This window comes from Phyllostomus discolor, chromosome 4 (genome assembly GCF_004126475.2).
Source record: "Phyllostomus discolor isolate MPI-MPIP mPhyDis1 chromosome 4, mPhyDis1.pri.v3, whole genome shotgun sequence".
NCBI classification, from domain to species: domain Eukaryota; kingdom Metazoa; phylum Chordata; class Mammalia; order Chiroptera; family Phyllostomidae; genus Phyllostomus; species Phyllostomus discolor.
The window spans coordinates 101,872,455-101,887,081 of NC_040906.2; the positions used below are offsets into that span (position 1 = coordinate 101,872,455).

The 14,627-nt window shown below is 43.5% G+C and overlaps 1 protein-coding gene across 3 annotated transcripts in view; it reads left to right on the plus strand.

Moving 5' to 3' along the window:
• The first annotated feature begins 2,732 nt into the window (after positions 1-2,732).
• The window catches only part of MYO7B (myosin VIIB), a 101,111-nt gene continuing 89,216 nt past the window's right edge, over positions 2,733-14,627 (plus strand). For 2 of the 3 annotated variants that reach the window (XM_036023705.1, XM_036023708.1), the window contains exon 1: positions 2,733-2,876. The gene's annotated coding sequence lies outside the window, so the exon portion shown is untranslated. The remainder of the gene's footprint in view (positions 2,877-14,627) is intronic. The other variant, XM_036023707.1, reaches the window with a different exon arrangement.

Consider the following 14,627-nt stretch of genomic DNA (forward strand, 5'->3'; position numbering starts at 1 on the left):
AATCAGGTGGACCTCAATTCAAATATTGCCCCACCACTTTTAGCTATATGACCTAAGCAAGTTCCTTAACTTCTTTTATTTTAGCTTTCTTACAATGAAATGAGTATAACACCCCTAATTTCTAGGGTTTTGATGCGGGTTGAATGAGATGACACATACAAAGAGCCCAGCACATTTAAGGCACTCTCTTTAACACTGAGAATTCTGAAATTCACTGAAGAGCAGCTCAGTGACAAAGATCTATGCTGACCATTGTGCTATCTTATAGCATTAATGGACAACTTGGTTGCTGTAGGCTAGATGGGAAGATAAGGGCCACCAGAAAGCAAGCAAGTTCAGGTCCTCAATGATATGTTAGCAGAGCTGAAAATAAAATGCCTGCTGTACCTCTTTTTTAGTTGCTATGACAGTACTACAATGGGTTCTATCCTTGGGGAGAAATGAAATGAAACATGTGTGGTTCCATGGAGGTACTTTGGCTTAACTCAGAAACATATTTTACCTGGCTGGTGTGGCTCAGTGGATTGAGTGCCGGCCTGCAAACCACAGGATCACTGGTTCAATTCCTAGTCAGAGCACATGCCTGGGTTGCAGGCTAGGTTCCCAGTAGGGGGCATGTAAGAGGCAACCACACAGTGATGTTTCTCCTCTTTCTCCCTCCATTCCCCTCTAAGAATAAAATAAATAAAATCTTTTAAAAATATGTATTTTAAAAGTTAGCAGGATATTCACATCTTGAGGGGAATTGTGGAAGTAGCATTAGGCTGTGACAAGAAAGAGCCTATCTTGACTTCCCCCAGCCCATCTTCTTGATTTTCAGGGATTGGAGTGCCTCAACAGTGGAAAACCTGAGGCTACAGGGAAGTGGTCCCTCATAATGTCCCCTCTGAGCCCTGCTCGCTCACACAATAGTCAGTCTAGGTCTTGTCAATCACACACACCCATTTTGCTGGGAGGGAGGACTTGATGTGCAGCTTGAGAAAGATTAGCAAAAAAATGTTCACGTCCCTTGTTTCTATAAGTTCCCTTCTCAAATATTCCTGTGATGACACAACACAAAGCTGTGAGTGCACATTATTCACTGCAGTGCTGTAAATGACAGCAAAGGATTGGCTGCTTCCTGATGTCCACTTAGGGAGGATGGTTACACAAATGATGGTGTGTGTGTAGGATGGAGTATGGTGCTATCTTCAAAGACTAGTGCTTAAAATTCAATATATAAGTTTATTATATAATGTTGAATGTAAAGAATGATGAGAGACAAGTTTGTAGGTATCTAAAATGTATTTCTGTCAAATTTTGCTGAAGACAGGTAAAATTGGATAGAGAGGTGTTTTAAATCATTTTCTTCTATACACACAATCTGTCCCACTATTTTTTTTCTCAAGGGCAATGGAAGAGGGTTGTAAAGAACATACTCTCGTGCTGGGATTCCAGGTAAGGGGCTCACCATTTCTGAAGTTTCCATGTGAGAGTCAAATGGTATCTTTCTAAACCAAAGAAAACATGTGCCATGTGAACCCCCCCCCAAAAAAAGCAAACACTGGCCCAGAAATCGGACAAGATTTTAGAGGGTGGGAAATTAGCTGGCACCAGGGTGGAGCCTGAGCACAGTGCTCCTGGTAGGGAGTAGTTAGGGGCTGGCTGAAAGGCCGAAAGCACACCTTTCTCCTAATGGCCCCTCATTAAGTCACGTCCCAATTGTTTCCCTTCCTTGTCATGGCTGGTCAGTTGTAAGAAACAGAAACTCCTTCAAGCTGTCTCAACAAAAGGAGCCTTTAGCAGAAGGAAACTGGGGACTCCACAAATGTCCTCCTCCCCCCACCCTGCAGGAAGTAAAGGAAACTCAGGAAGCTGTCAGTCAGTCACAGCTACAGGGCAGCCGCAGCCTCTCTCCAGGGCCACACAGGAGCTCCACCTCTGTGGCTCTTCTCTTCCCTTTCTCTCACCAGCACTTGGTTTCTGTCCCCAATAGAGGCCCGACATCAGGGTTGCCACACTGCCATGGCCTCAACCCTACATAAAAATTATAGTTCCCACATCTCTGCTTGCAGTTCCCAAGTTACTCCACATACTTGGAAAGTGAAGAAATCTAATTAGCCAGCTACAGGACCACCGGGGCATCCCTTTACCCAAGCACAGAGTTGCAGTGAACCTGTATCTTCTTTTTTTTTTTAACCAGTATCTTTAAAACCTTCACCCTCATGCTAACTTCCAGGGACTGCTGTGCTCTGCAGTCTGGCCTCTCCCCAAGGCACACAGCTGGATGTCCTTCACATCAGAAGGGCCTGTATTTGGCTCACAGCAAAAATGCCCCCTTTGCTCAAGTTCCAGCCCAAGCCAGCCTCTTTGTTCCCAGGGAAGCTACTGGGAATCTATGTGCCTGATAAGACTTCCTGACTCTCCTGTGTGTGTGCCTCAAGTTAGAACACAGGTGTTTGGGAGCAAACTTCTTGCTGTTGGCTTTTTTGGAGTCCTCATGGATCCTGGGAAGATGCTGAGCTCCCTGAATGATCAGCTGGCTAGTTGTCACCAGGGATTTCACTGATGGCCAGCAAAATGTATGTGAGTAATAGCTCCGATGTCCTGTGCGGACTCACTGCTGAGGAGGCTAGGGTTAAAGATCACAGTGCTGTGAGACTCTGTTTGCTGGGGCTGCAGAAGCCTGTGGGAGTGGATAGACCTGGATACTAAGGACAAAGTCCAGTAATAAATTACGTGAGCCCAGAGTGCTGGGCCATTTCCTTCTCAGGCCCTTCCTGCTCTCCATACTCTCCTCCACACCCTGAGCCCTGGCACTGCCTCCTGTCCTGCTCTTTCATAGTGCCTGGGCTAGAGGGGAAGGGAGTCAGCCAGCCATCAGTCCTGATAAGGTAAGGGAGCACCTGGGAACTTCTCTGCCTGTTGGATGCACTGGACCTACAGGTCTTTGTCCTGTCAGTTGGGAGGACCAGAGGAGTAGGTCACCTCTCAGAGGAGGGTGGCTTGGCAAGTGGGGTGGGTATTGGGAGGCTCAAATATGCGTAAATACCATAAGGCTCACCTGCCAACAAGGTGGGACAGGCCTATGAAATAGAGAAGTAAAGATCCACTTTAGGAGCCTGGAAACAAGAAACACCTGGAAACAAGAAAGACTCTGAGGGACCAGAGTCTTGGTCCCTCAGGCTGAGAGCCAGCCTGAGAGACCAAGGAGGAGGGAGAAGTGTCCTGGCCCTCTGCTAGAGGAAGGCAGATGTACTGGCCAAGGGGGAAGGCAGTTACAGAGGCTGCCCGAGCCCGCAACCTCCTCAAAGTAGGAAGGCCTTGCCATGGCATTAGGTGGCTTGAGGGTATCTCAGAGGTACCTGGCAGATATCAGCTGTGATACATGTGCCATCGCATTATATACTCACAGCACAATGGTGTTATTGCCTCAATTTCATGGATATAGAGACTGAGGACCATAGAAGTTGAAGTGCCCACAGGAAGGAGCCAAGCTGGGGCTTAACTTTAAAACCCGAGTTTCTCCAAGTCACATGGGTGCTTACAGGGACAATTGTGAATGATCAAGTTAGTCACCTCTGGATGGCCTGGACACTAGGGTAAGGTAGGACTCTGCCTATCTGGTCTCAAAGCCTCCCCTGGGTGACCTGTGGGTTGTCTGGGAAAGGAGTGACTAAGGGGAGGCCACCACTGAGGGCTCCCATAGCTGCCTCATCTGAGTTATCAGCATGGTGGCCAACTATCCCAGTTCACAGAGGAGGACATTTGAGACACAGACATTGGTAGGGACTGGCCAAGGTCAGGCTTCTGGTGGGTGTGGGGGTCCCATCCCAAATCGCCTAAATTGGGTTTGTTTATTCCTTACAAATAGGCTTCCACCTCTGGTTCTACTCTATAACTCTGTACTTGAATTTTGTTCTCAGCCATAAAACTCCTGAATTTTGTTCAGAATTTTAGTTTGAAGAAAACCAAAATGCTGTGTGGGGTTCTTTATACCTGGAGCACACTCCTGAATGAACAACTCAGCTCCATACACTTTCTGCAGAAGGCTTTCCCCAACACCTAAACACACTGGACACCTGCTGGTGGCCCTCAGGGGCCTCTTTCAGGAGAACCTCCACCCTGTATGTGTCTATCTTGGGCCCTGCTGCATCCTCAACATGGGCAGGTACTAGGGGGGCCCAGGTCTGGGGAAAGGTGACAGGAGGGAATACCCATCCAAGTCACCTAAGTGCATTTATATAACTTTGTGTTTTTCATGGCTAACCAAGACTCTCACTTTCACATTTTAGGGAGAACAGCACAGGGAAAAGGAACACTACATTTGTTACAAGAAAAACATTTAGTTGAAATAGGGTGAATGCCTGGCTCAGTGCCACTGGACTATAGATGCCTTGAGTGCAGGGTCTGAACCTCCTCTGTCCTCTTGTTTTCATTATACTCACCCACGGCATGGCAGAGACTGGGCACTTGACAAATGTCCATTGAATAAAGGTCTGGAGTAGTTTGTAGCAGAAGTAAAGCTGCAAGTGAGGCTAGGTTTCTAATCCAGTGCCATTTTAGACCCTCTTATCTACCTCCTCAATTAATCAAGCAACAGGCATCATGGTCCTTCATTGCAGGGTGGTCAGGAGAGACTGTGAAAAGGAAAAGTGGGCATCAGGAAGTCAGAGGTGGAGATCAAAGGAGCCAAGACAGTTTGCGGTGGGGCAATGACAGAGAAGGAGGCTGTGGGGGAAATATATCCATGGTGGGGAGAAGGGGATAAAGTAGCAACAGCACAAAGATGCAGAAGAAAGAAAGTACCTGTCCAGATTGGGGTGTCTTAGCTCTACATTGTCACACATGCCAAGGTTTTTGGCAGTGGGAGTGCCCAGGCCCTATGCCCACTGAGGGAGGACTGGGTGGAAGAGTATGGCTTCACATCTTCACCATGGGCTTACCTGGGCAGAAGAGAAGGGAGCCCATTTGAGGACCCAGGAACGTTGTGTCTCTGGGCCATGGGCACCTCTGAGGGACATGTACCTCCTAGACTGTGAGTCCCATGTCTTCATGGGAATGACAACCTGTGGACATCGCCCTCATGCTTGGCCAGCTTAAGTAAGGTAGCATTCCCTTTCAGCAGAGGAATATGTCAGTCTGCAGGCCCTCTGGGGCCCTAGGCTGCAGAGAGGGGCTGAGCTATCCCTGGCTGGATCAGGGTACATGGAAAGCCTCAGAACCTGGGCTCAGAGGCCCACTTCCCTGGTGTGCACAGCCAAACCTGGCAACACCAAGAGATCACAACTCACTGGGGTTGTTGCTATCACCTCCTCTCATTCCTCCCTGTCACTGAGGTTGGTAGCTGACATTTGCAGATAGTCCTCACTGTGGGGAGGAGGGATTTCAAGCACCTTAGACAGCTTTATGGACAGTAAAATAAATAATAAAAGTAATCTATGCCTATGGAAAAGCCAAACATGACAGAAGGGAGCATCATGTGAAAGGAAAGGCTCCTCCCACCTCCCTCCCTCTACTTCCCACCCCAATACCTCTCTCCAGAAGAAACCACTGTTAATGGTTTAATATAATTACTTTCAGGAAAGATATATCTGGCAAAAACTGGCAAAATGGCAGTTTTTTAAAACAAAAATGGCATTATACTATCAAACATACTTTGTTTTTATTACATACTTATGTATCAACACATGTATTAGATTGAGCCATATGAAACTACCAATATTTGACTATCTTGACTGCCTGCACTGGTGTGGTCCAGCTAAGATCCCTGTCACCTGCTGGATTGTGCTGACTTCCACCAAGTGGTGGCCCTTCCCACCTAGGCCAGCCATTCAATCTTCATTCTCCTTGGAGTGATGAATTCCATGTGAGAGCCTATTGGCTCCAGGGAATAGGCAATTAGCTGGTGGCTTAAGACAGCTTCTAAATCTCTGGATCCCTCACGCAGTCCCCAATGCCCTTTCTGCCCACAGAATGCTTGCCCCCCTTGCTAGGGCAATGCTTTGTCAGCCTTCCAGGGTAGGGGCCCCTTCTGGGCTGGCATTCTATAGACCAGTCTCAATGTTGGTTTTGCTGCTTAGATCCAAATCTCTTCATTTGTAAGGTGGGATGTCTTCATAGGGTTCTTGTGTGCATTAAATGAGAGGCCCTGGACAAAATGCTTCGCACGCCATCTGGCACACTCTGACCTCATCCTTGTCTCAGCAACACTTTGATTTTCTCCCCAGCCCCACCTCCTCAATCACCTTTCAGCATTTTCTTTTTCTTTTCTTAAAATACATTTTTTAAAGATTTTATTTAATCATTTTTAGAGAGAGGATAAGGGGGGGAGAAAGATGGGGAGAGAAACATCAATGTGTGGTTGCCTCTCACATGCCCCCCTAGTGGGGACCTGGCTCACAACCCAGGCATGTGCCCTGACCGGGAATCAAACTGGTGACCCTGCGGTTCTCAGGTGGGCATTCAATCCACTGAGCCACAAAAGCCAGAGCTAAATTATTTATTATGCTATTACTGTTGTCCCAATTTTTCTCTTTTGTCATGCTCCATACAGTACCCCCATTCCCTCCAACAATCACCCCTATTATTTCATGTCCATGGGTCATGCATATAAATTCTTTGGCTACTCCATTACCTATACTGTTCTTAACACCCCTTGGTCTATTTTGTACCTACCAGTTTGTGCTTCTTACTCCCTGAACCTTTCCCCCATGTTCCCCACTTCCCTCTCTTGACTGATACCCTCCAAATGATCTCCATATCTACGATTCTGTTCATGTTCTGCTTGATTGCTTTGTTTGTTTTTAGAATCAGCTGTTGATACTTGTGAATTTATTGACATTTTAACATTCATAGTTTTGTTCTTCTTTTTGTTAAATAAGTCCGTTTAACATTTCATGTAATGATGGGTTGGTGATGATAAACTCCTTTAGCTTTACCTTGTCTGGGAAGCATTTTATCTACCCTTGAAGTCTAAATGATAGCTTTTCTGGGTAAAGTAATTTTAGTTGTAGGTCCTTGCTTTTTCTCACTTTGAATACTTCTTGCTGGTCCCTTCTGGCCTGCAAAATTTCTTTTGAGAAATCAGCTGATAGTCTTATGGGAATTCCTTTGTAGGTAATTGTCTGCTTTTCTCTTGCTGTTTTAAGGTTCTCTCTTTATCTTTAACCTTTGACATTTTAATTATGCATCTTGGTGTGGTTCTCTTCAGGTCCATCTTGTTTGGGACTCTCTGTGCTTCCTGGACTTGTGTGTCTATTTCCTTTACCAAATCAGGGAGGTTTTCTTTTCATTATTTTTTTCAAATAAATTTCAATTTCTTGCTCTTCCTCTTCTCTTTCTGGCACTACTATGATTCAGATGTTTGTACATTTAAAGATGTCCCAGAGGTTCCTAAGCCTACCTACCCTTGTTTTTATTATTATTTTTTTTTCTTCCTGCCGTTCTGGTTGAATGCTTTTTCCTTCCTCATGTTCCAAATCATTGATTTGATTCTTGGCTTCATTCTTTCCACTGTTTGTTCCCTGTAAATTTTTCTTTATTTCACTTAATGAAATATTCATTTCTGCCTGGGTCTTATTTATGCTCTTGAAGAACCCAAAGAATTCCTGGGGCATCCTGATAACCAGCATTTTTAACTCTGCATCTGACATGTTGCTTATCTCCATTTTGTCTAGTTCTTTTCCTGGAGTTTTGTTCTGTTCTTTCATTTGGGCCATATTTCTTTGTCTCTTCATTTTGGCAGCCTCCCTGTGTTTGTTTCTGTGTATTCAGTAGAGCTGCTTTGACTCCCTGACTTAGTAGTGTGGCCTATTGTGAAAAGCTCACCTGGAAGTGGCATGGGGTGGAATCTTATGTAGTCACTGTGGTGGGGCAACCTGTGTAACCACTCTATTGCTCTGTGTGGGGAAGGGCTCACAGAGGGGACAATGCCATTACCTGGCCTCTGGAGTTTTGCCCAAGAGGAAGCTGTCTCCTGGCACTTGCACTTCCCTCTCTCCCTTATGCCACTGGTGCCCTTCCAGCTGTTGCCTTTTTGCTGAATCCCAGAGGGGTTGGATCTGTGTGAGTCCTAAGTCCTTTGCAGGACCTTTAAGAGGGGTCTCTTGAGAATCTCACAGTTTCTTCTGCCTCCCTAACCCCCACTGGTTTTCACAGCCAGAAGTTATGGGGACTTATCTTCCTGGTGCTGGAACCCTGGGGTGGGTGGTCTGGACTGAGGCTGGGAAACCAAGGTATCCCTCCTGTTTTTATCTACCACATGTGGATGTGGGAACTGCCTGTTCCTGTCTCTGTACCTCTCTGTGTCTCCACACCTCTCTGCAACTCTGCCCTTCCTACCCATCTAGATGAATGTGGCTTCTTTAGATCCTTGGTTGTTGGACTTCCACATAGCTCTATTTTCTGAAAATTCTGGGCAATAATTATTTTGATGTGTATTTGTATTTTTTGCTATAGTTGTGCATGGAGGTGAGGCATACTTACCTATACCTCCATCTTGACCAGAAGTCCAGCATTTTCTTATCTACTCTCCTGTACTCCAGTTCAATCATGCTCCAAAAACACATTTCAGTGGTGAGCTTTAGACCTCCTAGCAGCTCTGAAGAGGACTTTGGGAACCAGTAAAGCACCTACACCCTTGAACTCAGCCACACTGACATACCTAAGGACTGGACAAGGGTGCTTGATCTAAAAAGCAATCATCTAACCCGCAAGGAACAGGAACTTGCAAATATCCCAGGACTTTCCCTCAGGGGCAATGCTGCACCTGCTTTCCTGGGATAAAGAGCAAGGTGATATTCCCAGTGGCCATTTATTGATCTGTGCATCCATCTATCCACCCACCCAACTATCCATACATTCATGTATCCACCTACCCACTCACTCATCTATTTATTCACCCATCCATCCATCCATTCACTCAGCAAGCAGGTACTGAACCCCTGGCTGAGATGAGAAGGCACAGTCTAGCTATTAAGTTTCTCACAAGTATGGGAGAGACACACAATGACACATAAAAACAGGAGTAAGTTACAGGAGTAAGTAAGGTAGAAAATTGCAGCTGCTGCATATGAGGATATCTGTGCCCATGTGTGTGTACATACATGCATCTGTATGTGTTCCTTCCACATTCATATCAGATCCAGTACAGAGACACTGAAGTAAGAGAAGATATGGAACATTTCAGGAATTGCATGAAATTCAGTGCAATCTGGGCAGAAAGAAGTGAGATACAAAGCAGGACAAAAAGGTTATGATCCTGAAAGACCTTGAATGCCATGAAAATGTGGCATATTCTTAGCTGTGGAGATGCATGATATGACCAGTGGTTTGGTTTTTTTTTTTAATATTTTAAAGATCACTTGATTGGTGGAATGAAGGATGATTTTTGGAAAGACCAGAAGAAGCAAGTCCGTCCTGGAGGCTTCTAATCTCCCAAATGAAGGATGATAGGGGACTAAGGGATGGGAATCAGGGGAGAGAGCCTCTAGTTTTTCCTTTCTTTTAATGTCTTTTAATCTGGTTTTTGTAATACTCATAGAATAAGTTAGAAAGTGTCCTCTGTTTCTGTTTCCTGGAAGGTATTGCCAAGATTAGTATCATTTCTTCCTACATGTTTGGTAGAAATCATTGGTGAGATAGGCCTATTAATATTGTCTATTTCTTCTTGTGTAAGTAGTGAATTTTTTTACTTTAACTTTCTATTTTTCTATTACAGTTGATGTACAATATTTTATTAGTCTCATGTGTGTAACCCAGTGATTAGACATTTATATAACTTAGTAAGTGATCACCCTGATAAATTGAGTACCCATCTGACGCCATACACAGTTATTGCAGTATTATTGACTACATTCCATATGGTGCTTATTATATCCATCCTCATAACTATTCTGTAACTGCCAGTTCATACTTTTTAATCCCTTCACCTTTTTTACTCATCCCACCAACCCCCTCCCATCTGCCAACTGTCAAAATGTTTTCTGTACCTATGGGTCTGTTTGTGTTCTGCTTGTTCATTGATTTTGTTTTTAAGATTTCACATAAAAGTGAAACCATAAGTCATTTGCTTTTCTTTGTCTGATTTATTTCACTCAGCACAATGCCCTTTAGGTCTAACCAAGTTGTTGCAGATGGCAAAACTTCATTCTTCTTATGACTGAGTCATAATCCATTGTATATATGTACCACTTCTTTATCCACTCATCTATCAGTGGACACTTAGGATGATGCTTCCATATCTTGGCTATAAACATATGAATGTATATATCTTGTCAATTTAGTATTTTGAATTTCTGTGGATAAATACCCAGAAGTGGAATTGCTTGGTCCTTATTTGTCTCTTGTAATATAGCCTTTGTTTTAAAGTATTTTTTCTGGTATAAATATTGTTACCCCAGGTTTTGTTTATTTGTTTGTTTCCATTTTTGTCAAATATCTTTTTCTATCCCTTTACTTTCAGTCTGTGTGTGTCTTTTGTAGATTGGACGTGAGTCTCTTGTAGTCTCCATATGTCTTTTGATTGGAGCATGTAATCAATTTGCATTTAAAGCAATTGCTGATAGATAGGAATTTATTGCAATTTTAGAAGATCCTTAACATTTCCTGTGATTCTGGTTTGGTGGTGATGAACTTCTTTAGCTTTTTCTTGTCTGGGAAGCTCTTTTGCTGTCCTTTGATTCTAAATGATAGCTTTGCTGGGTAGAGTAATCTTGGACATAGGTCTTTGCTTTTTATTGCTTTGAATATTTCTTGACAGTCTCTTCTGGCCTGCAAAGTCTGTTGAGAAATCAGCTGATAATCTTATGGGAACTTCTTTGTAGGTAACTAACTACTTTCCTCTTGCTGCTTTTAAGGTTCTCTCATTGTCTTTATCTTTGGCATTTTATTTTGATGCGTCTTGGTATGGGCCTTTCTGGGTTGATCTTGTTTGGGACTCTCTGAGCTTCCTGGACTTCTATGTCTTTTTCCTTCACCAAGTAATTTTTTTTGAGGAATTTTTTGTAATTATTTTTTCACATATGTTTTCGATTCCTTGCTCTATCTTTTCTCCCCCCAGCACCTCCATGATGTGAATGTTGATACACTTGAAGTTGTCCCAGAGGCTTCTTATACTGTCCTCATATTTTCTTATTTTTTTTTTTGCTGTTATGATTAGGAATTTTTGGCTTTCTTACCTTTCAAACCTCTGATTTGATCCTCTGCTTTATCTACTCTACTGTTGTTGATTCTCTATAATATATTCTTTGTTTTAGTTATTGTATTATTCATTTCTGGCTGGTTCTTTTTTATGTTTTTATTCCCATTTTTATGTTTTATATCGTTTAGTTGAAGTCCTCCCTAAGTTCATCTATTCTTCCCTGATTGCTTGTCTTCTTTTTGTTTAGGGTTTTGTTTTTTTTTTAAATTTCTGGAGTTTTCTTCTGCTCTTTAATTCAGAACATGTTTCTTTGCTTCCTTATTTTTGCTGCCTCCCTGTGTTTGTTTCTGTGTATCAGGTAGAGCTGCTATGTCTCCCATACTTGGTAGAGTGGCCTTATGTAGTGTCCTGTAGGGTTCAGTGGTACAGCCTTCTCAGTCACCCAAGCTGGGGACTCCAGGTGAGCCCCCCATGTGGGTTGTATAGACCTTCCTGTTGTGGTTGAGCCTTGATTGCTGTTGGTACCTCAATGGGAGGGATTTGTCTCCAAGCCAATTGGCTGCAAGATCTGGCTATAATCACCATAGAGGATCAGCTATGCAGGGGCTGACCCCACAGAGCAGGACTTACACTGGAGCTCTGGTGTATGCTGAGTTTGTCCTTTGAGTGTGTGGCTTGTGAAGGTGGTTATCCACTGGGTGCATTAGCTTTGGGGACTCCTAGGAGGTATAGGCCAAGGTCAGTGCCACCTGTGTTCTGCCCATGATTACCCAGAATGTGCTATAAAGTGATCTGCAGATGTCTGTTACTTGTGTGCTGGGATTAGAAGTGGCCAGGAGAGACCAAATGCAGACCAAGGCTGGCTGCCACTAGTGCTGAGCCTGGGGCATTTAGTAAGAGGTATAGAGCACATTGAGACTAGATGCTGCTTGTTTGGGAGATTTTATGAAAGTCTGAAACATGATCCAACACAGGTAAGTTGTATGGAAAAGCCACTGGATCCAAAAGTTGGGTGGGGTGGTGCCTAGGGGAATCATCAGTGTGGGACAAACAGAGTGAGTCAGGCTGATGGAAACTCATATATGGTGCCTATCTCTTGACCCTGTAGGGGAAGTGTTCATTAAAGGAACAGTGGCCTCTGCCAAAACTTCTGTCTGGGAAAAAGCTGTCCCCCTACCCTCCATTCTACTTTCATCCTGGTGTCAGACAATTCACTTCCTCCCTATATGTCTCTGGTGCATTTCAAGCTGCTGTCCCAGTGCTGGAGCTCAGAGCAAGTGAGTCTGAGTAAGTCCATGCATGGGCCCTTTAAGAGGAATGCCTGGGACTTTAGCAGCCCTCCTCTCATTCAGCCATGATCCCCACTGGTTTTTATAGCCAGCAGTCATGTGAATTTCTCTTTCTGGCACTTAAACCCTGGACTAGGGGTCCTGGTGTGGATCTGGGACCCCTCACTTCTCAGGAGAGATCTCTGCAGCTGAGCTATTTCTCCTGATTTTTAACTGCCACAGTTGGGTGTAGGATCAATCTGTTTCACAACTTATCCCTCCTACCAGTCTCAACATAGTTCTTCTTTATATCCTTATGTGTTGGACTTGTGTTCAGCTAGATTTTAGATGGTTCTGAATGATGGTACTTCTGTCACTTAGTTGGCATTTTGATGTGGTTGTGGGAGGATTAGAATATTACATTTACCTACCCACCATCATGATTAGAAACCTCTCCTTGTGTGTGCTGTTGTTGTTGGGTTGTTGTTTTTTTTTTTTGCTTTATTTTTTGTGCATGTTTCTTTTTTTTTATTGTTGTTCAAGCCCAGTTGTCTCCATTTTCCCTGCCCCACCAACCCCTATCTCTCACCCTCAATCTTACCTCCTTTTGGCATTGTCCATGGTCCTTTATACATGGTCCTTGGTGATCCTACCCCTTCTTTCCCCCATTATGGCCATCCCCCATGCCCCTGGTCACTGTCAGTTTGTTCTTTATTTCCATGTCTCTGGTTATAGTTTGCTTGCTTCTTTGTTTTGTTGATTAGGTTTCACTTATAGGTGAGATCATATGGTATTTGTCTTTCACTGCCTGGTTTATTTCACTTAGCATAATATTCTCCAGTTCCATACATGCCATTGTGAAGGGTAGGAGTTCCTTCTTTCTTTCTGCTGTATAGCATTCCATTCTGTAAATGTGCCACGGTTTGTTTTTTTGTTTTTTTTTTTTTCACTGGTGGGCACTTAGGTTGCTTCCAAAACTTGGCTATTGTAAATTGTGCTGCTATGAACATTGGGGTGCATAGGTTTTTCTAAATTGGTTTTTCAGGATTTTTAGTGTATAATTCCAGCAGTGAATTGCCAGATCAGAAGGCAGTTCCATTTTTAGTTTTTTAAGGAAATTCCATACTGTTTTCCACAGTGGCTGCACCAGTCTACATTGTCACCAATGATGTACTAAGATTCCCATTTCTCCACAACCTTTCCAGCACTTGTTTGTTGTTGTTTTTTTATGATGGCCATTCTGACCCATGTGAAGTGGTATCTCATTGTAGTTTTAATTTGTATCTCTCTGATGGCTAGTGATGCTGAGCATCCTTTCATATGTCCCTGGGTCCTTTGTATGTCCTCCTTGGGGAAGTGTCTGTTCAGGCCCTTTGACAATTTTTTAATTAGATTGTTTGTCTTCCTAGAGTGGAGTTGTATGAGATCTTTATATATTTTGGAGATCAAACCTTTGTCCAAGGTATCATTGGCAAATATATTTTCCCATATGGTTGGTTCCCTTTTTATTTTGCTGATGTTTTCTTTAGCTATGCAGAAGCTTTTTATTTTGATGAAGTCCCATTTACTTCTTCTTTCCTTTATGTCCCTTGCTCTAGGGGACATATAAGTGAAAATTTTGCTGTGTGGAATATCTGAGATTTCCCTGCCTATGTTTTCCCCTAGGACTTTAATGGTGTCATGACTTATATTTAAGTCCTTTATCCATCTGGAGTTTATTTTTATGTGTGGTGTATGTTGGTGGTCAAGTTTCATTTTTTGCATGTAGCTGTCCATATCTCCCACCACCATGTTGAAGAGACTATTTATACTCCATTTGATGCTTCTTCCCCCTTTGTCAAATATTAATTGACCATAGGGACATGGGTTTGTTTCCCTTGTGTGAGTTTTGATATATTGTGTCTTCTAGGGAATTGTTCCATTTCATCTTAAGTTACCAAATTTGTAGGTATATAGTTGTTCATAATATTACTTTATTATCCTTTCAGTGTCCATGAGATCTAATCAATTGTCAGAGAGGGCAGGGTGGAAGGATGAGTGCGGGGCTGTCAGGGCGTCCCTTCCCATGGGCAATCCCTTAGGTGCTCACAGGTATAGGAAAAGCAGGGAGTGGGCAGAGCTGGAAGCTGAGTGTGGTTTCCCTTATTTCAGTGATGCAGATGAAGGTGATCTACAGAGTGAGTGGAGGGAGAGAACTTTGAAATGGGGTTGTTTTGTTTTTGCAGAAGGAGCTGACT